The sequence below is a fragment of the Sturnira hondurensis genome, unplaced genomic scaffold, assembly GCF_014824575.4.
Source record: "Sturnira hondurensis isolate 20B ecotype Veracruz unplaced genomic scaffold, ASM1482457v3 Scaffold0014099, whole genome shotgun sequence".
Classification (NCBI taxonomy): Eukaryota; Metazoa; Chordata; class Mammalia; order Chiroptera; family Phyllostomidae; genus Sturnira; species Sturnira hondurensis.
The window spans coordinates 403149-425822 of record NW_028086730.1 but is presented as its reverse complement, the minus strand read 5'-3'; the positions used below and the strand labels follow the sequence as shown (position 1 = coordinate 425822).

General features: G+C 45.5%; 1 protein-coding gene and 1 pseudogene across 20 annotated transcripts in view; one reads left to right on the top strand and one right to left on the bottom strand.

The window, feature by feature from the left end:
• Positions 1-22674, bottom strand: part of PPP6R3 (protein phosphatase 6 regulatory subunit 3) — a 122576-nt gene that overhangs the window by 74865 nt on the left and 25037 nt on the right. For 19 of the 20 annotated variants that reach the window (XM_037062540.1, XM_037062544.1, XM_037062549.1 and 16 more), the window contains exon 2: positions 10127-10278. The gene's annotated coding sequence lies outside the window, so the exon portion shown is untranslated. Of the gene's footprint in view, positions 1-7697; positions 7752-10126; positions 10279-22674 lie in introns of those variants that run through there. The other variant, XM_037062543.1, reaches the window with a different exon arrangement.
• The window catches only part of LOC118998408 (protein mago nashi homolog), a 37334-nt pseudogene that overhangs the window by 2257 nt on the left and 12403 nt on the right, over positions 1-22674 (top strand).

The following is a 22674-nucleotide window of genomic DNA, read 5'->3' as shown; positions in this document are numbered from 1 at the left end:
TCCCATGTGTTACACACACTCCTCGCACAGCAACTGGCAAGTGGCATTCAACGCGTGACTTCAGGGACAGTGCATGCCACCCATGCTGTCAAAAAAGCACTGAGGTGGGTGACTGTTTTTTTAACACTTCTAATAAAGACGTTTGTAACAAACAACCTTGCCAGGCGCGTTCGGACGGCGAGAGCTCTGGGAGTGGGCTCTTCTCTCCGGCAGTGCAGGGCATGAAACACTTGCAGTAAAGTTTAAGAAAAAGTCACAGGAGGCCAGAGGCTGCTGTGCTGGGCCAACGGCTCTAATGATATGACGGCTACAGTTAAGACCCGAGGGTTCCCCCCGGCGCTAACACAGCCCCCCCATCTCCCTCCAGAGTCGGAGTCAGCAGCTGACCACCTTCTCCACACAAGCGCGAGGTGAAGTGCAAGTGGGGAGAAGTTACAGGACACATTTTTCCTTTCTTCTACTATAGAAACATCCATGAAAAATCGTGTTCATTATATATATATATAAAATAACTGCTAGTTCTTCAGCTCAAAAAAAAGTAGGCCACAAGAAAACTAGAGTTGAAGAAGCCTAGATGTTAAATCAAGAGGGCCACGAATGGCTCTCTCCTGGTTGAGATACACCTATCCAAATGTAGAAATAGAAGCATTTCTCTGGGAATTTATTTCATTTTACAAACAAATTCAAAAAATATTATGAAGAGAAATGCCTGAGTCACACCAGCATGTTGGGAAACAGTGATGTTTGACTAAAGTATTATAGAAATCGAGCAGCCTTCTCACTAGTCCCGAGGAAAACTGAGCCTCAGGGCCTGCACTCCGAGTCAAAACCACCTGCTCATCCCACCAGCAGCGGCCGAGTTCACCAGCAGCCTGGGAGCAAGCTGTACTGAGGGCAGGGAGCCGCTGAAGGCTCTTCCTTCCGGCTCCCCGGCTCCTGCCCGAGTCCAGGCACCCAGAGTTTCAGGAGCCCTGCCTGGGCTTGGAACGAAGCCGGCGGGGACTTAGCTGGGCAGCGTCTGACAAGACCCAAATGTGCAACTGTTGGGCTTGGTGGTGGCTCACCTGGCACACTGAAAACTGTGTGTCCTAGGAAGGGGACAGGAGACAAAAGACATCTATAAATAGGAGAACACAGAGTCACTCTGAAGGGAAGCCGCCTCTCAGTGTTGTAAGTTAGCCACAACCCCCCCCCACACACACACACAAGGGCAAAGCTCAATGCCCAGCCTCGCGCTATAATTTTCACACGGAGAGGCAGAAACATGGGACACAGAGAAGAAGTAGCAGCTGGCCCTCAAATGCAGTTCTCGCTACGGGAAAAGTTCTCACTAAGGAAAAGCTCACAAAGCACTGGGAAGCCCAGACAGCAGCTGCTTCTCCATTCTAAGCAAAGGCGTCCATCTCGTACAGTTGCCACCCCCCCAGGGGCCAGACTACTTCCGCCAAACCTCAGAGTGCCCGTTGGAGACAACGGGTTTTCAGAGGGAGGAGCGAGGCAAACCCAGAGCCAGTTTCATGGTGGTTGCTCCGCAACTACTTCTTTCAAAGAACATGTCAGACGCAACCAAGTTCTACTGACAAGATATCCCAGAATCTTTCCCAGTTTCACCTGGCCGTTTCTTTGGTATTTCAGCTTTTATTGAGAGGATAAAATAAAGGACTCAGCTCCATTTGATATGCACTATGTTAACCAACAGGTACTGGGAAAGCGTGCACTGCACTGAGGACACAGAGTAAGATGACAGATGGTCCCTCCCCTTTGAGGAATACAATACATCAAAGAGAGAGAAATACACAGAATGATACAGAAACCAAAGGGGACAACTCCAAGCCTGTTCTGTTGGAAGGGAGCCTGGCCAGAAGAGACTGCACTGCACAGGAGGCTTCAGAAATAAGGAGCGTGTAGCAGGTGACACAGAAGCAAGAAGTATTTCAGTCTAGGAGAACTAAGCCTTCAAGCACAGAGGACAGAAAGACCCAGTGGCTTCAGGAAATTCACAGCAAGTACAAGGTCCTGACGACAAGAAGAACAAGCCTTTCCGAGGCACTGGGAGTCGGGTCAGAGGGCCCACGGCACGCGGCCCGTGAACCAAGGGCCAGGCAGGAAGGAGCAGCAGAGCACTGCGGGCTTGCTGCAGAAGCCAAAAGGGCACCAGGGAGCTTTCATTGAGATAAACGTACATTAAAATGCCTACATAAAGATTAAGCAATGTAGTTTAATAACATAAAGAAACAATTCTGAATAGAAACAGAGAAAAGGTGACACAGAGATGACTCTCAAGCTGTAGCAAGTACACTTTCAACACAAGCTGCTCTCCTACAAAGGCCAAGTATCTGCAGGCGACTGAAGCGCGGGCTGGCGGAGGCAAGTGCAGACAAGACCAAAGCCAGGGACACCACAGGGTCGGTGCACCACGCGAAGACACGGCCAGTGAGCGCCCAGATCACGCCTGCAGTTGGAATAGAGCACTGTCAACAAGGTGAAAGGTGGGCTGGAGAGTGACGCGCCCAGAGGAAGGCTCCAGGACCCCGTTTCAGGGCCCCCAGGACGGCGCAGCTCTGCCCTCGCTCCACTTCTAAATCCAAGGTGTCCCCTAAGAGATTTCACACTGCATTACCTCTCCCCTCCAATCAACCAGAATTCTGCCTCCTTAACTCTTAATCTTTACGTTCTCTTCCTCTCTGGCTGTACTATGGTATCAGATGATGCAATTTACGGCTTCTTGCCTTTGGAACTTCGAGCTGCCTGAGAAATACATGACCCTTAGAAAGCAGATGCCCACCCACACACTCGGCTAACTCCAAATACAGCGTTAAGAAGGGCAGAGCGAGACACAATCTTATCACCCACTTTACTTTTACATTAAAAAAGTCAACTGCCAATCAAGAAAGTCCAGCCTCGCTATGCTCACTAGTCCTCGTTAAACCCAGTAGCATGCTCCTCTACCAATTCTCACTATGAAAACTCCAAGGTACTTGCACTGAAGTGCAAGTATATGCAAAGCACGACTTACTTTACTAAGATTTTTTTTTTAAATAATGTGAGACAGGGGGTTGGGAAGAAAAAAGACAGGTAGTGAGGATAATGATGGTCATCAAGACCGGCCAGGAACCTTGTCAGAGATCGAAGGACTAAAGACAAGGAAAACCCAGCTGGATCCAGGTGTCCATTCTGTGTGTGCACAGGCGAGCGTGTGTGTACTCACACCCGCGCACGTGGAGGAGAGGATGCAGGTAAGAAAGCACACTAAACGTCACAGTCGGATCAGAAAATCATGGGGGTCCCGAACAGAGGGTTTCCTGTCTCAAGCACTCAGGAGACTCTGAGTGTCTGGAACAGGCAGGCCACTGCACAAGTCTGCGTCAGCGTGAGAAAGAAGTGACAAGAAACTGGAGAGTAAGGGGAAACACGAGGTGATCAGCCTGGCTGTGATCTGGGATGAGAGACACCGTTCCTCAGCCCCTAAACCTGCAGGGAGGAGGGTGGTCCTGAGAAGGTAAGGAATGGTATGGAAACTGCCCAGCTCGACAAGGGACTCTCCATTCACATGCAGTGGAGGCAGACTTGGAAAGTCCAACTCACCCAAGTTTGCATTAAGTGAAAGCAAGTTACATGCAGTTTGAGTCACCCAGTTTGAGGTAAGTGACAGCGGCCACTAGAGTATTCACATGTCACAGTCAAGATGCCTGAAGAGCACAGCCTTTCCAAGTCAGGTACAAACTCTAGAGCACACTGACATAATTTTGGAAAAAGGTCAAAAGAAACAGGCTTCACACTGAGAATGAACTAACCATCCTAGTTAATTCACAGCTGCAAAAGAAGACAGAAATGACAAACTGGCCAGAAAGACCTTGAAACGGCTGTTCCTATGACGTTCTCCCTCCCTTGTCCAATAGTCTTCCATCAGACCATGTGTGGTCACAAGGCATTCTGGGCTGTGTCACAGTCACAGACTGGCAGAACAGCGGTGACCTCCAGGAAGTGCTGTCCTTCGTGAACATTCCCCTTGTGTGACCGGACGTGAAGGCAAGGCAAACTCGTGCACTGTGCAGCCTCTGCTCGAGAACAGCAGTGCAGCGCAGCGCGTGAGAAGGGAACGGCCCTTCTGGCCTTCAGGGCTCCTTACGGAAAGCAGTCTTCGCTCTCCCCAGCCTTGCCACAGCAGCAGCACCCGTTTCGCATCCCGACGTTCCGTGTAAGACAGAAACGTGGTCACTGGCAGCACCAATCATTAAGTGCCTACCACATGCCAGGCTCTGGGCCTGATGCTTTTAGGTACATTACCGCTGCCTCACAACAACCCCTCAAGGTTTGGTTCTCATTCTGCAGAGGGACAGCTAGGTCCCTGAGCCCGTAAACGTGCCAACCAGACCTGGACTCAAACCAGGCCTGGGGAGCTCCCAGGCTGCGCACTCTATCACAGCACCGCTGCAGCACCAGTGGGGACAACTGTGCGCAGCCCTAATCAAGAGCAAAGCCCCAGGCAACCGAGGCTGACCAACCTGTACCTGGATGGCTTTCAGGACACGGTCATGAATGGGAACCACATGTCCTCATGTGCAGGGCAAAGAATCGCTTTACAGACGAGTTGGCTGGGCACTGATGCTGAGCTGGGAGCTCAGCTCATGTGGCCAGTGGCCCTACCACATTTAATTCACCAGGATGTCACACGCTGTCAAAGTGCACAGAAAACATGAGAATCAATGTTCAAAAACTGTTTGATATGAAGAAACTAAGAGAAACTTATTAAACATGGGTAAGTGTAAAGCCCTTTTTAACCAAAAAAGAACATACGAAGTGGGGTGGGGGGGGCAGGTAAAAGAAATCAGTGAAGAAAGAAGTCAGTCCAAAATTTTTAATTGATTTTAAGCTCAACGTCAAGTCACATTGTGATGTGACTAGTAAGCAAAGCAACCTCAGAGCGCAGCCATTGCTGAGTCACGTCTGGAACCACGGGGCACACAATCCTGCTGCAGCCTGCCCTGGGCAGGCCGCCTCAGGCCAGCATACCACATCCTGTTCCGGGGAGGCTGACGACACTGCCAACCTCATGGCACCCAAAGAGGGAAAAAGGGTGGCAAAGAGACTCACTGCTTTGGGAATAAAATAATAAGCTGTGAACATCTTAAAGCTCTCTTCTCGCACTATGTACAGCCCCCAAGGATAAAAGGAGAGCCGATGAGAGAAAGTACAGGTTCTTGCCCAGCAGAAGCAGGAACTTGCTAAAGATGGGGGCCAGGACCACACAAGAGGCCGGAGGGTGGAGGTGCCACGGCAGAGCCTGTATGGTCCCCTGCAAGGGCGAGAAGGGAGGAGTGCCTGCTCTAGGGATGAAGGCACACCACGCGATCACCCCACTGTCTGATAAATCTCTTCCCAAGTCCATCTGACGGACAAGGCACAGATACATGTGGGCTGACAGGGAGTCCCGATGAGAAAACAGGATGATACCACCTGCCAGGTGCTCGGTGGGCTGGCTGCACCCCAATCAGTTTCCACTCCTCTGAAAACTCAACTACAATGAAAGACAAAAACTACAGCAACCAAGGAGCATGCCAACAAATTTGAGATGACAGAAAACGGAGAAATAACTCACGAAGCCCAACATCCAAGTAACAGAAGTGTCAGAAGAACATGTAATCCATAACCACCTCCTTTCATCAAAAAAGAATTTTTTCGCAGCATGTAAAGGATGGGACTCTGTCCCCGGGTCCGCACAGTGCGCGGTGCAAGGTTCCCTCTGAGGCACGGCACGCTGAGGAATTCCACAACGTCAGACACAGAGAGAGAAGGCAAACTCTTCTGGAGGCCGGAAACACTGATAAAAGAAATGGAACTCAGAATGGCACCGGCCTCTCCCGCGGCCACTCTAGGAAAGAACACTGTCGACACGGAAGGTCTGGCAGATTTATTTGCGCTGTCTCAGAAAACGACCGGAGAACGGGCTTCCGCGAAACATGGCATTAAGCCATGCGGAGAAGCGACGGGACACAGGACACGGGACACACGAAACCAGGGACATAGCACACAAAGATAGACGAGGGGGACTGTCGGGTACACACATGATCATACTGAGATGATTTCTCAAATTAAGCCAGACTTAGGGAATAATGACCGAAAACTCACATTAACCAAGGCTGTGCTTTTAACCATGCTGGATGAGGAGGAAGGAAAGGCGCTACGCATTCGAGGGCCATAGGGCACATGACCTGGAACTGCGGAAGGGGAGTGAATGTGGGAGCACGCCTAAGCAATGAAGGCAGCATCCTAGCACGTAATTCAGAGATGAGATGGATACTGGGTGGGGGAAAAAAGATAATTTTTAATAAAGAGTTTACTTATTTTTAGACAGAGGGGAAGAGAGGGAGAAAGAAAGGGAGAGATACATCAATGTATGGTCACCTCCTGTGCACCCCCTACTTGGGACCTGGCCCACAACCAAGGCATGTGCCACAACTGGGAATTGAACCAGCGACACTCAATCCACTGAGCCACGCCAGCCAGGGCGATTTTTTTAAATAACTCTTGTGATACTGTTTGACTTTTTAAACGATGCACCCACATGTGATAAAAAATTATGGGAGGAAAATATAACAGCACTTAGTATAATCCTCGGCCCTTTGTGAGGGCTATAAACGCAAGCTCATATGGAATCAGGACGCTGTGAAAGGCTGGCTACCCTGCCCAACAGTAAGACTCTGAGGGAACGGACACACTCACTCCCACACACAAAAACAAGCAAAGAGCAAACCCAACCACCCGAACCAACCAGCAACAAGAACTCCAGGGGTGCCTTTTCGTGTTCGGGCCCCTCTCAGCCCATTCTTTCTGCCCCCAGCATGTAAACCAACTCCAGAGAAGCTCTTGGGACGTCACAGAGGGTGCAGTACCGAGACTGCCAAATCCAGTCTCCCACCTCTTTTTACACAACCTCCAAGCACAAAAAGGTTTTCACATTCTTAATTGTTTAGAGGGAAAGAAGTCAAAACAATGACACCCCATGGCTTGTAAAAATTCTGTGCGATTCCAACTGCGGGGTCCACAAAGGCCCCCTGGAACAGGGCTGCACTCCTCATCTCCACAGTCTCTTCCCACGACAGACTAGCTGGGCAGCGTCATCACCACAGTGACTGAGCTGGAACACACCAGTGTTTCGGGGGCCACATGCAGTACCGCAATATCTGATTTTGTCATTACCCTGCACACCCAACACGCGAAACCAAGAAGAGGGACACTGGACCTCAAGTGAGTTGTGACGGTGCCATGGGATGTGAGCTATTTTGTTATGAACGGACACAACAGTCACACCACACCTGTGTCAGGTGAACACTGCCCACGTCCACTTTACCAGACTAGGCAGTCATCACGGTATTCCTCACTCACAGGAAAGCAACAGTCAGAAAATTCAGCTCCAGCTGGTGTGGCTCATTGGATTGAGTGCAGGCCTGTGAACCAAAGGGTCACCGGTTCGATTTCTAGTCAGGGCACATGCCTGGGTTGTGGGCCAGGTCCCCAGTAGGGGGCGTGCCAGAGGCAACCTCACATGGATGTTTCTCTCCCTCTCTGTTTCCTTCCCCTCTCTCTAAAAAAGAGAAAAGAGAATTCAGAAAATGTAAAATGAAATACCTCTTAACAGGAGAATTTCTTCACAAAAATAAAAGATGAAAACAAAGGTGCACAGTTGGCTTACTAACCAAGCAAGGAAGCCAAGGACAGTTTTCCTTAATTCCTGACGAGGTCACTGGTACGACTGATACAGCTCAGTTGTCATTTATTTGACAAGTTTAAAGTGACAAAGAATTAGCTCCTAGGAATAGTCCACATGAAACAACTACAGCATGGTGTTTTCAGAGAAGTTGGGAAAGATGAAATCACTACAATGTGCGGTAGAATTTGCTATGATGTGCAACAGTGATTGGAAAATTATGTGTAGAGCCAAAAGGCTGAACTGGACAAACTGATAAAACCTATGAAAATGTAGTGTTTAAAACTCATGTTTATTTTCTCTACTTTCATCGGCAAGTACTTTGGGAGATTTTAAAAAATCATGTGCTACTGAAGTAGTAATGTCAAAACTAATTTGACATAAATGAATTTAACTTACTCTCATGGACTTAACCATCATTAGTTCTGATCACAAAGCAGCTTTAAGGCTTATCAAGGGTTAAGTTTTTATGGAACGTTTTGAGCTGAGGACCATAACGGAAATTTTCCCGAAAGAGAAGAACAGCCCTGGACCCCTACTACCGAACGACAAACGACTGGAAACCTGCCTTTGCTCAAGTCCTGATGTTTCTTAATGAGTTCGGGATGCTTCATGTCCTTCCCATATGTCAGAAGTTCAAACTTGAAGTTCCTCACTGCCACACAGTTTTGCAGCAGACACATTTTCTAAACTCAAGCAGGAGCTAAATAGTATTTTCAAACCTCAATGCGTGTGTGAAGGAGCTTCCCTACTTCGGAACCCACCCAGTTATGCTACTGAGGAGCTCTCGCCCAACCTTAAATCGGAAATTAACCTACATGTAAAAGACAAGCACCTAAAGAAAAATCTACCAGAATTCTGTAAACGCCGCCTAAGCGACGAACACTCAGCTAAAGTCAGGTGCTGAGGGCCGCTAGCAGAACGTGGCCACGCGGGCAGTGTCAGACACCTTGAAGATGGCCCGTCAGGCCTCATCACAGACCTGCCTCACGGACCAGGCGACTGTGCGTAACGGAACTCCATTAGAAGAAACGATACCCCAAGACACAGAATCCCATTCTTCTCATTAGGTCTGTATTATAGAAAACTGAACGAGTAGTTCTATATTTTGAATTTCATTAATAGAATCTGTGAAATTTGTTTTCTCTGTTACATAAATACCTTCATAATAGCCTCTTTTTTGTTTCTTGGCCCACAAAAACCTAAAATATTTACCATCTGGGCCTTTGCAATACAAGTTTACTTTGATGACCCCTGGTGACTTCTGGGTAATTCCTTAAGAGTTCATCTATTCTAGTGTGGGGCAGCTTGCTGATGAGCAGAGGGGAGTAAAATGAGAAAAGGGAGGAATACAGCCAAAGGTAAGTAAGACATTGTTCTATAAGCTACCAAAGGTAAGAAACTCTTATCAACAAAGAATAATGAAACAAACAAAAAAAGAGAGAAAGAGAAAAACAAAGTCTTAAAAATGTTATCCTGAGAAATTTCTAAAATCTTATCTCCTGTTACCAATTAATGATACCTATTATTTAAAAGTACTCAAGAGCCTTGGACAAATGGCTCAAGTTGGTTGAAGCATCATCCCACGCACCAAAAAGCTGTGGGTTCAATTCCCAGTCAAGGCACATACCTAGGCTACAGGTTTAATCCCTGGTCGGGGCAGGTACAGGAGGCAACCTACCAATGTTTCTTTCTCACATCGATGTTTTTCTTTTTCTCGCTCTCTCCCTTCCTCTCTCTCTAAAATCAATTAAAAAATATATATCCTTGGGTGAGGATTAAAAAAAAAAGTACTAAACACATAAAGTAGAAGTCAAACCCCTTGCTCACGTGCTTAAAATCTATAAAGAGAAGGAGCAATTCTAAAACAATTTTGTGAGGTATATGCTAAGAGTTCAAAAAGGAATGACTACTGACCTAAAGGTCAAATATGCAAAGTTAACCTCCGGTCTTCGAGGAAGTTTCAGTAAAGCATTCCAGAGTGACGGCGACAGGAGTAGGTGTGTGCCAGAAGCCGCCCCCCGGGCGCTGTAAACAACCCACCCGCTCCGTGTCCGTGACCCTGTCCATCTCCCCCGCCACACGCACAGAGCCGGGCGACCCAGAAGCAGCAGCAGCCCCTCTACTCGCAGGCTTCTCTTCACGCTACGTCAGCTTCCTGGGCCTGCGTGGTCCTCGGGCCCAGCTCGACCTCCCCGCGCACTGTCCTGGGAACCCCGTGGGCACTGCAGATGACAAGACACAGCAGCACTCACTACAGAGACCGAAAAAACTCCCACGGTGCCAGAGAACCAAACTGCACCTGACTCAAAGATGACCTAGTCCTGGCCCGCCTAGACTCCAAGGTCTCATGACAGCACATTGCTTTCCTTGAAGAAGTTCATGGGCAGAAACTCCTGATACTCTCAATGGTCTTACCTTTCAAACCAAGTTTAAAAATTAAAAGAAATGTTTTCTTCTTGTGGCGCCTTGCCCATTACAGGTTATCCTGGCAACAGCTGTCCTCCAATTTTCTGTGTCAGCAGATCAGCAGGAGTAAAGTGGGACGTGAACATAAAGCAGAAGCTCTCCTGTGAAGGAAAAAGAGCGTACAATCACGACACGTTCTCTTTCGGGCTGACGACCGCTGTCACTAAAGCTGCTGGTTCAGGGTCCTGACCCGCACAGAGCTCTGCTGCAGAAGACTGAGCAGCTCTAGTTAACCTAACGTTCTCTGTGAAAACAGGAAAAAGGCGCAGTCACCCCCACTTTGCAGCTCTTACCTCACTACTACCAACAGCCCAGAATAGAGACACCCTAATAGCACCCTCAGTGGGCAAGTAAGAAAAAATACACACTTGTCTCTATCTGATGAAAACGCCAATTCTTATCGAACACAGGGCTGACTGCAAAGGCACGGTACTCTAAAACAGTGGGACAAATGGTAAGGTCTCCTGCTGCCCTGGCCAGTGGGGCTCGGATGGCTGGAGCAACAATCCAGGCACCAAAAGTCTGGGGGTTCAACTCCTGGCCAGGGAGAGTATGAGAGACAACCAATCAATGTTTCTCTCTCTCTCTCTAGATTTCTCCCTCCCTGAAATCAATAAACTTAAAAAAAAAATTTAAGTGTCTTCCTCTAAATGCTCATAAGTAGCCCCATGTAATACTGTTAAGCAACCATAACTTTTACTAGAAACTGAGTAGAACATTCAAGTCACGGAAGTATTGTCACTAATGTCAATTAACTAAAAGCTACACATGGAAGAACTCTAAATTGTCCCAGATACTTGACACTACAGAAAAAGCTCAAACTCTAGACAATATATTAATTAGAAATCCTGTAAGAATGCAAAGGCATCTTTTAAAAAAAATGCTTTTCATTTAATGCCTTTTTTCCATAAAACTCACACTACATTGTGATCTCAACATTTTCCTTCAAATAAGATAATCAATTAAAAAAATGCTAACTGCTTCTTAAAACTAACAAAATGAATCAACAAAAACAGTAGCAAACATGGGTTAAAATGAAAAGAATATTTAATTTTAAGTTAAAGGCATTTTGAACATACACTTAAAAAAGTACAACTGACCATCTAACTTGTTGGGTCACCATGTGCTGCTACAGCCCTCGGCCTCAACAAGCGTAACATGCTAGTGTGAAAAGTGCACTCCTGAACGCCCCCATCACCACCACTTCTGTGTCAGGGTTTCTAGACACCTTTCAATTCTAATGAAGTTGTTTAATTCACAAAATGTACACGCAATTTGGCATTTAAATTCAAGTGGCTGTGGGGCCCTCAAAGCTGATCTGTGATCATTTCTCCCAACAGCCAGGATCACCCACTGCACCTGTTTGCAGGCCAATCAGTCACAGGCTCTCAGCGAAGTTGTACCAACCTGACTGCCTCAACCTGCAGCACACGCACCCCGGCACCCCACCACCAGGAAAGCCGGAAGAAAAAACACCAGTATGAATACAGGTGCTTATTGTGTTGCAACAAATGTTGAAACATAATCCACTTTTCTGGAAAAGTTTTTGTTTACTTGTTTTTTTCACTTAGACTATGAAGGGAAAAAAGCAGGTTTATATATTATTGATGGGGGGAAATCTGGTTATTCTAGAGTGTGAGGACATGAGAAACAAGATGAAAAAGAAACTGGAATGATGTCCAAGTGCTGTACCGAGACTCCCGGGTAAAGAGTATGCACTGAACATACACTGAAATGCCTCTAGAACTGCAGTAAAAAACTGTTTTGGGCCCTGGCTGCTGTGACTCAGTGGAATGAGTGCCGACCTGCAAACCAGTCACTGGTTCAATTCCCAGTCAGGGCACATGCCTGGGTTGTGGGCCAGGTCCCCAGTAGGGGGCGTGCAAGAGGCAACAGCACACTGATTTCTCTCGCCCTCTCTCCCTCCCTTCTCTCTCTAAAAATAAATCAATAAAATCTTTTTAAATTTTTAAAAAAAGAAAATATTTTTAAAAACTGTTTTGGTTGTTCTATCTTGTTTTAAAGGCACAATCCACAAGAACCATGATAAGACAAAGAAATTGAAGGGGTGCTAGAAGGAAACAAAAGGAATATTGATTAAAAGTTATTCAATGGACACTTCAGATCCCTAAATCTCCTTGTCCTGTCCTGCCCCTCCCACCCCTGGCAGAGGACACGAGGGAGCCAAACGGGGAGGTCCTGGCATAGCGGCAGATGAGCCCACTGCACTGAACACACAGGGACTGTGTGAGCGGCAGAGAGAATGCTGAGACGCAGGCACGCCCCCCAAGCCAGACCCTCCTACAAAGCTCCAACGTTCCCAGCCAGGCTGAAGACTGAAAAGTGTCTTCTGCGTGATCCACCTCCACGGAGAATGGCCTGAAGACACTGACAGTGGGCGGCTTCCCAAGCAAAGCAGCTCACAGGTGATGAACGAGCTCACCCGTGATCAGAGCCCTCCCGTGAGCCACTCTTACTCCGATCTTTCTTAAAGGAAACAATGTTCACTGTGCACCTGCAGAGCAGCTACAAGAGCAGTCCGAGGAAGAAAACTCCCACGAACCTTCGCCTAGACTCACGTCATCACTGAGTCACCCCTGCTTGCCCCCACCACACACATTCTGAGCATCTGATTCACTGCAGCCACCATCAAAGCTCCCTGTGTGTTTCCCAAGAACAAGAATATTCTCTTACACAACCACGGTACAGGTCAAAACCAAGAGTTTACCAGTCATCCCTGATTATAAAGTACGAAGTCCACATTTCCGTCCTGCCAGTTGCTCTATAATGTCCCTTGTGGCAACGCCTGCACCCCGACCCCGACTCACCCACCCCACCCAACATCACGTCCCCTGTCTCCTCTCACCGGAAACAGCGCTTTGGTGTCTGTCTTTCGTTTCACTGACATCTTTGAGAACACAGGTATGTTCTTCTGACAGGAATACCACATAAATAAAGTTTTGTTTTTCTTAGAGTATCACATAAATTGACAAGATGACGTCAATATACTGCATTACTGGTAATAATTTTGATAACTCAGTTAAACTTTGCCACATTTCTCCAATGTAAAATAACCATTTCCCCTTAGCAACTGACTAGAAAGTAATCTGTGGAAAGAGAGTTTGAGATCATATGCTTGAAATATTCACCAACAGTTTTAGTACTTACTGGCCATTCTTGTCGGGACCAACTGCCACACTGATAGTTAAAAGTGACGGGCTGTTTTCGTAAACCTACTGTTCCTTCCACCCTACCAGCCCACAGGGTGGCTTCAGTGAGGTACGTTCCCTTCTACCCACTCTTTCTTTAATTCACTAAGGACAGACACTTATTTTATTGTTCATTCCCATGCTCAAGTTGTCCCAGATCTGGCCGGTGGGAGCCCCATCTAGCAGATTCTTGTATGCCTTTCGTATTTTTGAGTACCTCCTTTTCTCCTAATATAACAACACCTTCCTGATTCATCTTACACACTGTCTGCCTCGGTTCTGAAATCAGTCACTGCCCCAAGGAGCCCTGGCTCCTATTAGTGGAGGGTGTTAATTAGAAATCGGAGTCTGAGAACTAACTATGTTCATAGATAGTGGACAAAGCTGGGAAAGATGGCAATTTCATATGAATCAACTCTGTGTTTTCTGTGTGTACCTCTGACCTTTTTATTTTTAAAGATTGTATTTATTTATTTTTAGAGAGGGGAAGGGAGGGAAAAAGAGAGGGAGAGAAACATCCATGTGTGGCTGCATCTCACGCGCCCCCACTGAGGACCTGGCCTGCAACCCAGGCATGTGAATCTCACTGGTGATCCTTTGGTTTGCAGGATGGCCTCAATCGACTGAGCCACACCAGCCAGGGCCCTGACTTCTAAATATTAATGAAAACCAAAGGGTTACCAGACATCTCGGAAAAGCCTCTATTATTAAAAGTACAGAGCAAAACAAACAGAAAGTGCTAGTTGAGGGAAAGACTATACAAGAAAAAGAAAAAATAAAAACAAAACTGGTATCCTCAAAAAGAGAAGATAATACAGCCACTTAATAGAAACGAGTATTCTTTAAAGGGAACAAACTCACAGAAGGCACATGATCTCCAACCCAGAAACCCACCCCCAGCCGAACTACCAGCCAAGAGTGCAGGGAGACTCAGAGCCCGGCCTCCCACGCACCTCGCTCACAGAAAGCTGGTGCAGACCGCACTCCACACCAACAGGAGAAAGACAACGTCAGGGAACACACAGACAGGAGTGTCGATGTAGGAGAGAGGCAAAAAGACCACCCTTGTCCCAACCCTGGGTCACAGCAGACCACTGTGCGCCCAGCAGTGAGGGCAAGCAGTCCAGTCTGGAGTGGGGCAAGTCTTAGAAAGATAAAACTGACAGAGCACCTGATCATGCAACCAACCAAACGTTTGGGGCTACATTACTGATTAGTACACAAAAAAGTTTCCAACATTTCCAAAGAAAACCAAGTTGTCTATGAAAGAAAAAGTATTTGTAACTTATGCTAAACATTATAAGCAGCACAAAGGGTCATAATGACAAAGCCCAATACTGATTTAACCAAAATTGCAATAAAGCGATATTGAAAGGAGGGAAGACAGAACAAGGGAAGGGTACAGTGAGGGGAGAAAAGAAAGCTAATCTTTATCTTTCCTATCTTTTCATAGTAGGAAATCAATAGATATGCTTCAAACTAAAAATTCCGCAAGTATGCATGTAAGTGTGAACTTTTCAAGTATGCTCTTCAGATATGTGGAGGCAAATACATTTTTTACTGGCTAGAAGATCTGCCTTCAGAAAAGGGGGAAAGAGGGTAGGGTGGCTAGGCATTGCTGTTTATCTCATCCAACCTCCTGGACCTAGCTCACCAACTATGGATAAAGCCTTGACCAAAAAAAAGTTTTAAATAATTTTTTAAGAAGATGCTAGACCGGGAAGGGATAGTGCGTGTTGAGACCACAGAGCCGTAACATCGGGTATTTGTTCACTCATTCCATGACCTAAGACATGTTATTTAACCTGAGAATCCATTTCTTCATCTACAAAAAAATTAGACTTCCTGCTTCAATAACTTATGAATCCAATACAAAATGAAACAATAAAAGCTTTAAATACAGTGCCAGTCACTACAGATATTATCAAACTGAATTACAGAAAGAATTAAGCAGGACTTGGTGAAAGAATAAATGGAGAAAGAAATAGGGAAAAAAATCTCATTTCAGCCTGTGGGTACTGAGAGGGTATTGATGGTAAAGGAGAAGTGAGAAAAATATTGCTTAGGAAATAAAGACAAAGCCCCTGACCCTGACCCACAAAGAATTTAACAGTATCCAGACAAAACACGACACGAGAATGCTGGCTCAAATGTCCATCTTCTTTTCGCTGTGGACGGAGCAAGTGGACTCTCTGGGGTCGCGCTCCTAAGGGCGCAAATTCCATTCTTAGAGCAACCACCCCCCAAAGGTTCCCCCTCCCGACACCGCCACACTTGGGGGCACACAAATGTGCGGTCTACGGCAGTTGGTTAGCAACAGATCATTCTCTCCAAGTAAGTGGATTAAGAAGGGTACCCTTGAAAAAGGAAATTAAGATTATAAAAACACAATAATATATTTTTATATTTCTTTTCACCAGTTGTTTCTTCAAAAAGCCCCTTTTCAGGGAAAGAAACAGCCACGAGTGGAAAACTTATTTGAACAAATAATAAAGGAGAACTTCCCCAGTCTGGCAAAGGAAATAGACTTCCAGGAAATCCAGGAAGCTCAGAGAGTGCCAAAGAAGTTGGACCCAAGAAGGAACACACCAAGGCACATCATAATTACATTAGCCAAGACTAAAATGAAGGAGAGAATCCTAGAAGCAGCAAGGGATAAGGGGACAGTCACCTACAAAGGAGTACCCATCAGACTGTCAGCGGATTTCTCAAAAGAGACCTTACAGGCAAGAAGGGGCTGGAAAGAAGTATTCCAAGTCATGAAATCCAAAGACCTACAGCCAAGATTGCTTTATCCAGCAAAACTTTCATTTAGAATGGAAGGACAGATAAAGTGCTTCTCAGTCAAGTTCAAGGAGTTCATCATCACCAAGCCCTTATTATATGAAATGCTAAAGGGACTTATATAAGAAAAAGAAGATGAAAAATATGAACAGTGAAAGGACAGCAAACTCACAGTTACTAACAACCACACCTAAAACAAAAGCAAACCAAGAGGACAGCTAGATCAGGAGTGGAACCATAGAAATGGAGATGACATGGAGGGTTAGCAACAGGGGAGTGAGAGGAGAAGGGGGAAGAAGATACAGAGAATAAGTAGCATAGACAGTAGGTAGAAAATAGACAGGGGGGGGAGGGCAAGAATAGTAGGGGAAATATAGAATCTAAAGAAATTGAGACACGTGGTTATAAACTAAGGGGGGGAGAATGGTGGGGGAGGGGGTGTGCGGGTGGAGGGGAATGAAGGGGGAGAACAGAACAACTGTAATGGTATAATCAATAAAATATATATATATATTAAAAAGCCCCTTTTGGTCACTGGCCACATGACCTCGCCCCATCACAAAGTGTCCCCTCCTCTCAACACTGCCATGAGAAGGAAGCAAGAACAGTGTGATCATAAACACGTGAATGGGAAATGAGGAGTGGTTAAGCCCAAAACAGATCCTCACCTGAACAGCATCCAAATATGCACTTGCTCAGTCACAGAACTCGGGAACAGCAAGAACATCCCCCCACACACACAAACCCTCGTGCAGGCATTACAAGTGCTTCTCGGCCCCTCAGGCATCGCCCCTATTCTACAGCTGAAAACAATAAGGGTTTACTCCAAATAACCCTTACATGAACAGTCAATTTACTTTTTCAAAAAACTCACTAAGAAAAAAGGCAGTAATAATCTGCTGGCATACAAATTTTACTATAAATCCCAAAATATTCTTCACGGATGCAAATTCACAAGAGAAAGCCAGAGTCACCTATAACACGCAAGAAAGCATTTTCTCCTTACGTCACAGTCATCCACAGACGATTGCGGACAGGTGCTACAACCCAAAGCCTGGACACAAAGGGCGAGCGAACTCCCCTTCTCACGGGTACCAGAAGGCCCTAAGGCAGGCCAACCCAATCAGAGTATCATTTTGGTGCGGACCCCAATCCCATTTCTGCAAGAACATAAATCCTCACTTATGTTCTCCCAAACACCTGAGTCTAAAAAGACGGAGAATAATGGGATGGTAAGATAACCATCTCTATTAAGTCTTGTTCGCCACTTTACCCTCAATGCCTAGCACAGTGTGGACTGAAAAACAACCCACCAAATTTGGAACACAAAGTTCATCAAGGCCCTGGCCTGCGTGGCTCAGTTTAGTTCGAGCACCGTCCTGCACACCGGAAAGTTTGCAGGTTCAGTCACAAGCCAGGCATGTATAGGAGACAACTCATTGATGCCTCTCTCCCCCGACCCCCTAAAAGCAATAAACACAATTTAAAAATTCATTAAGCTGAGCAACACACACAAACACACGCTGGCTCATTTCAAAAACATCAATCATTTTAATACGAGCTATGGCAGGAATACCAAGGCTTCTAAACCACTATCAAAAATCACTGTACCCAGCCCTGACTGGTGTAGCTCAGTGGACTGACCACGGGCCTGCAAACCACACGATCGAGGTTTGATTCCCAGTCAGGGCACATGCCTGGGTTGCAGGCCAGTTCCCGGCAGGGGACACACCAGAGGCAACCATACATTGATGTCTCTCTTCCTCTCTCCTTCCCTTCCCCTCTAAAGATAAATAAATAAAATCTTAAAAAAAAAATCTCTGTACCCAGAATGCAAAAAGACTACTGTTTAAAGTATGAAATACCCAAGATCAATCCATATTACCTTTTAAAAACCAAATCATGTACAGAAGTATTTTAAGCAAAAACTCTGGTACCTAATTGGATTACATCACCGTCTGGCTATGCACCTGAATGGACACTCAAATCACGGCAGCCATGCATGAAGCCAAGCCAGTCTAAGTTGCTATTAAAATGGAGCCAAGTCATAAATTACTAAATCAGCATCCAAAGTAAAGCCCAGAGAACCAACTCTGCCCATTACAACAATGTGCAGAGATGCAGAACAACAGTACAAGACTCCTCATTCCCATACCTGCTGTACCTAGCTGGCTCAGCCCTGTTACACATCAAGCTTAATCTGATGGATAAGCCAACACTTCCACAACCCAGAGTACCATAGCAAGAAAGACATCAGAAGTTTTTGTAAGACAGCTTGGTAATGAAGTGATTAACATGTAAAATAAAAACATAGAGACTGAAAAACATGCTGAGCACCGTGGTGTTCACTGCAAACTTAACCCAAGGAAAGGATTTTCAACTAGCAAAACAAGACACCTAAGTGATGGGAAAGGTAGAAGGTGCTTCGTCCAGGCGCCCGACTGCTGCTCTGAAGAACAGGCAACAGGTGAACAAGGCCCAAGCCATTAAAGACGTAGCACTGTCATCAGCTCTGAGAGCTGATTCTTCTCCTACTTTTAAACATAAGCCTAATTTCTAGTTAGCGATTCTGATCACGCTCACAACGTCGTGGTGTCCACCATAACACTTCTGAAGTTCTCAAAAAAGCATTTTTTAAAGGTGAATGCTCTGGACCTGTGCCGTCCGAAACAGCAGCTGCCAGCCGCATACAACTAGCTACTGAGTGCCCGTGGCTAGCGAGACCGAGAAACTGAGCTGCCAGTCTCGTTCACACTGAGCACAAAGAACGTCATCGTACGGAGTCCTACTGCACAGCACTGCCGTGACATTAAAAGCTAAGCACAGAACAAATGTTAATGGTCTGTAGTCCTGGGTAAATTCACATCTCTAGGATTCAACTTTCTTCAACCGGACTGTCTCCATGACTGTAAATATAGTAGCACAACATATAAATTAATAGTTGTTGCAATGTAATTAAAGCCACAGACCCCTCAAATTACAGCAGCTTATCTAGATGTGACCATGCAAGGGCTTCATCAGCTCTCACCCCACCAAACTTCGGGAGGACGACTAAGGAAACACAATCTGGGCAAGTAACCGCATCTGAGTCTGTTTCTTATGTGTGAAGTAAGAGGATTAAACTATGCTTCGAAACTTAAACTACCATATTTTGCTGTGTATAATGTGCTCCCATGTATAAGGCACACCCACATTTCAGCCCAAACTTTCAGGGGGGAAAAATCTTCATTTTAATTCAATTTTCATTTATTTATATTTAGAAACAAACTGATCAAGTATTCCAGGTTATTGATTCTCATATGGATATTGTTATTGCTTTCTAGAGTTACACTTATATAAGTATAAATGAAAAAATTAAAAACATTTATATAGATATGCAATTAGTACTACCCATGTATAATGTGCATCCTTATTTCTCCCTCAAAAACTTGGGCAAAAAGTACACATTAAACAAGACAAAATACAGTACTTCTTTACGACCTGGCCAGGTAGCTCAGTTGGTTAGGGCATGCTCCTGATATGCCAAAGATGTGGGTTTGACCCCTGTCAGGGCACATACAAGATTCAATCAATAAATGCAAACTGATGTCTCTCCTTGCACCCTTCCTCTCTCTAAAAAAAAAAAAAATCAATAAAAAAATTTAAAACCTACTTCTTTCCTATGGCTCTGAAACAGTGATTTCCAAACGGTGTGCCGCAGCACAAGCCACAGGAACTTTTAAAACATGTAATAACTATTACGGGCACTGACTTCTTTTCCCTTAGTTTTGTCAAATTAAAAAATGACAAGAGTCAACACAATAAAAGTCATCTGGTGTGAATGAATCCAAATTTTACACACACACACACACACACACACACACACACACACACACACATATTTTGGTCAGATAAGCAGAAATTTATCTTTTGGCGTGCCAAAGAATTTTAGTAATTAGTTTATGGGTGACATGAGATAACACAGGCTGAAAATCACTGCTCTAAGAAGTAAAAAAATACAAAATATAAGTGAAACCAGGATTTCAAAGAAATGAAGAAAACGGAATTAATGAATTCCTTTTTGAAGAAAGAGGAATTCATGAATTCCAGTCTCAAACTCGTACGAAATGAATTCAGTAACTTAAGCTCTCCGAGAGGCCCGATGACAGAGAATCCAAGGTTGTAGGGCACCAGCGTACACTACAGGGAGACAGACGGGGTCTGTTTGGTGCGCCTGGTTTTTTTCTTTTTCTAAGTCATATGTGAACACACACTTTCTCTGAAGAAGGCAAACTGCAGAAAGGTCAGCAAAACCAGGTTAATGTAGGTGGCAGGGGAATACACGGCTCACAAAGGTTTTGCACATCCCTTCCCCCTACATAAATTGACCGAGAAAGTCTTCCTCCTACATCAGACAGCTATAGTGCAGCCCCACTGCCACATCCCCAGTCCTCAAACTTCATACACTTGCTTACTTTGTCGGTGACTCACTCCAAGTAAACTTGCCCTCTTGATAGGAGCTGTGGTTATTTTTAGGTGCAGTAAGGTAAGCTGGAGTGTGACTTCACCCAGGACGCCTTTCGAGTGGTGTACAACCGAGTATGTATGTATGTTGGACCATGGTCAATAGGACAGGATCCTTTGAAAAGAATCCTAAGGTATCTGAAAAGGGACTACATAGACTAATAACTTATGTGAGAAGTGTTCAAAGGCAGAAGGTCAAGGCTCACCATAACTCTTCAAAGGTACATTTCCAAATACCTTCTTTTTCTCAGACTTACAAAGCCTGATTTATATCTTAGGGAAAACAAAAATTCTACTTTCTTGGAAGTATGTTTTATATGATACAGACTTTCCTGTGTATTACATTGATCCAACCAGGCCACCACTGATGACCGTTTAGTTTTCATGTTATAAAAAAAGCCCAAGTGCCCAGAAGTGAACCTGCTAGATCACACAATGTGCATTTCTAATTACATGCCTATTTCCAAATGACTCTGCACCAAGGTCACACCTATCCCTAGCTCCGCAGCGATGTGGAAATGCCTGTTACCTCACACCCCTGTACTAAGAGCACTCCTCATATGTTTAGAGCCGTTTACACTTCACTTTCCTGCCAAATGTCTGTTTCTATCATTTGTCCCTTCTTCTATTCAACTTGTCTTCTCAGTGATTTGTAGTGGTTTTGTAAAAGCAAGAAAACTGGCCTGTCCAACAGCAGGCCTCTTCAATCGTTCCAATCCAGTGTCTCTCTCCCACTCCATGAAACTGCTCTTTCGAGTTGCCAGTGACCTCCAGACAGGGCTAAATTCAAATGAAACTCTTCCCAGCACAACACAATGGCCCAGCAGAGGCCACTTTTTGGACCAGCCCCCTTACTCGGCTTCTTCGGTACCATACTCGTTTTCTCAACCTCCTTGGCTGGCGGTTTCCTCCTCTTCTTTCTTTCTGTTCCATACAACTGCTAACGTAGGGATTCCCACACGGTTCAGACTGTGGACACTGCCTATTTATTTATTACTCTCCTGAGTTGCCCATATTTGGCTGAGGGGTCAATTCACATTTGTTCTTACTCATGCTGTTGCCCCAGCAACTAAAACAAAGACCATGGTTTGCTTTTTGCTTTGGGTTTTAGTTTTGTAGAATAAATGAAGCCTTTTCCGTGGATTTTTAAAGTATTTCTATGAACACAGCTGAGTTCCCAAGAGATTAATTATCTCTACACTTCAAATACGCACTCAACTACCAGCAGACATTTCCCCTTGGACAGCTCACGAGTACATCAAATCTAAGTTACACAAAACAGGGCAACTTTGCCCTCCACCGTACGGCCACCAGCCCTGCCTTCCCTGTCTCAAAGCAGGCGCGCTCTGCATGTGAGAGACAGTGCCTGAAAACTGGCTTTGGCCCCTCTTCCCTCCCAATCCAACCTGCCGAAATTCTGTCGATGCCACCTCCTCAGCATCTCTCCTCCTCCATCTTCTTCTGCCACCACCTGGAACACAGAAACAGCTTTCCAATTTAGTCCCTGTACCTATAAGCCATTGTTTACTTGGGTTCCTAGTCATTGGCCTCTGCTATACGTCATGAGAGCAATGACTAAAACAATTCCGATCCATGCGGTCCCCTACAGTATCTTTATACACATACTCAACCGAGATACATAAGGCTTTGAACCCCTGAAACAGAGCTGGGTTGAGATGGTTTGAGTTGAGATGAATGTGAGATACATATCTTACATATTTGAGTGCAGAGTCCAAAAAAAAACCAGAAGTGAAAACATCAATAGTTTTTATCCTGATTAGATGCTGAAGTGATACTACTTTGGGTTATTGGGTTAAAAGAAATACATTAAAATTAATTTTACCTGTTTTTATGTATGAGTCCACCGGAAAATTTACGATCACACATGTAGCTTGCATCATGTCTCCACTGAGACGCTGCCCTGAGCATCTCTTGGAGGAGGGCATGCACCAGCACCAAAGCCATCTTTTTCAACCACACGTGACCCGAGTGCAGCAGCAC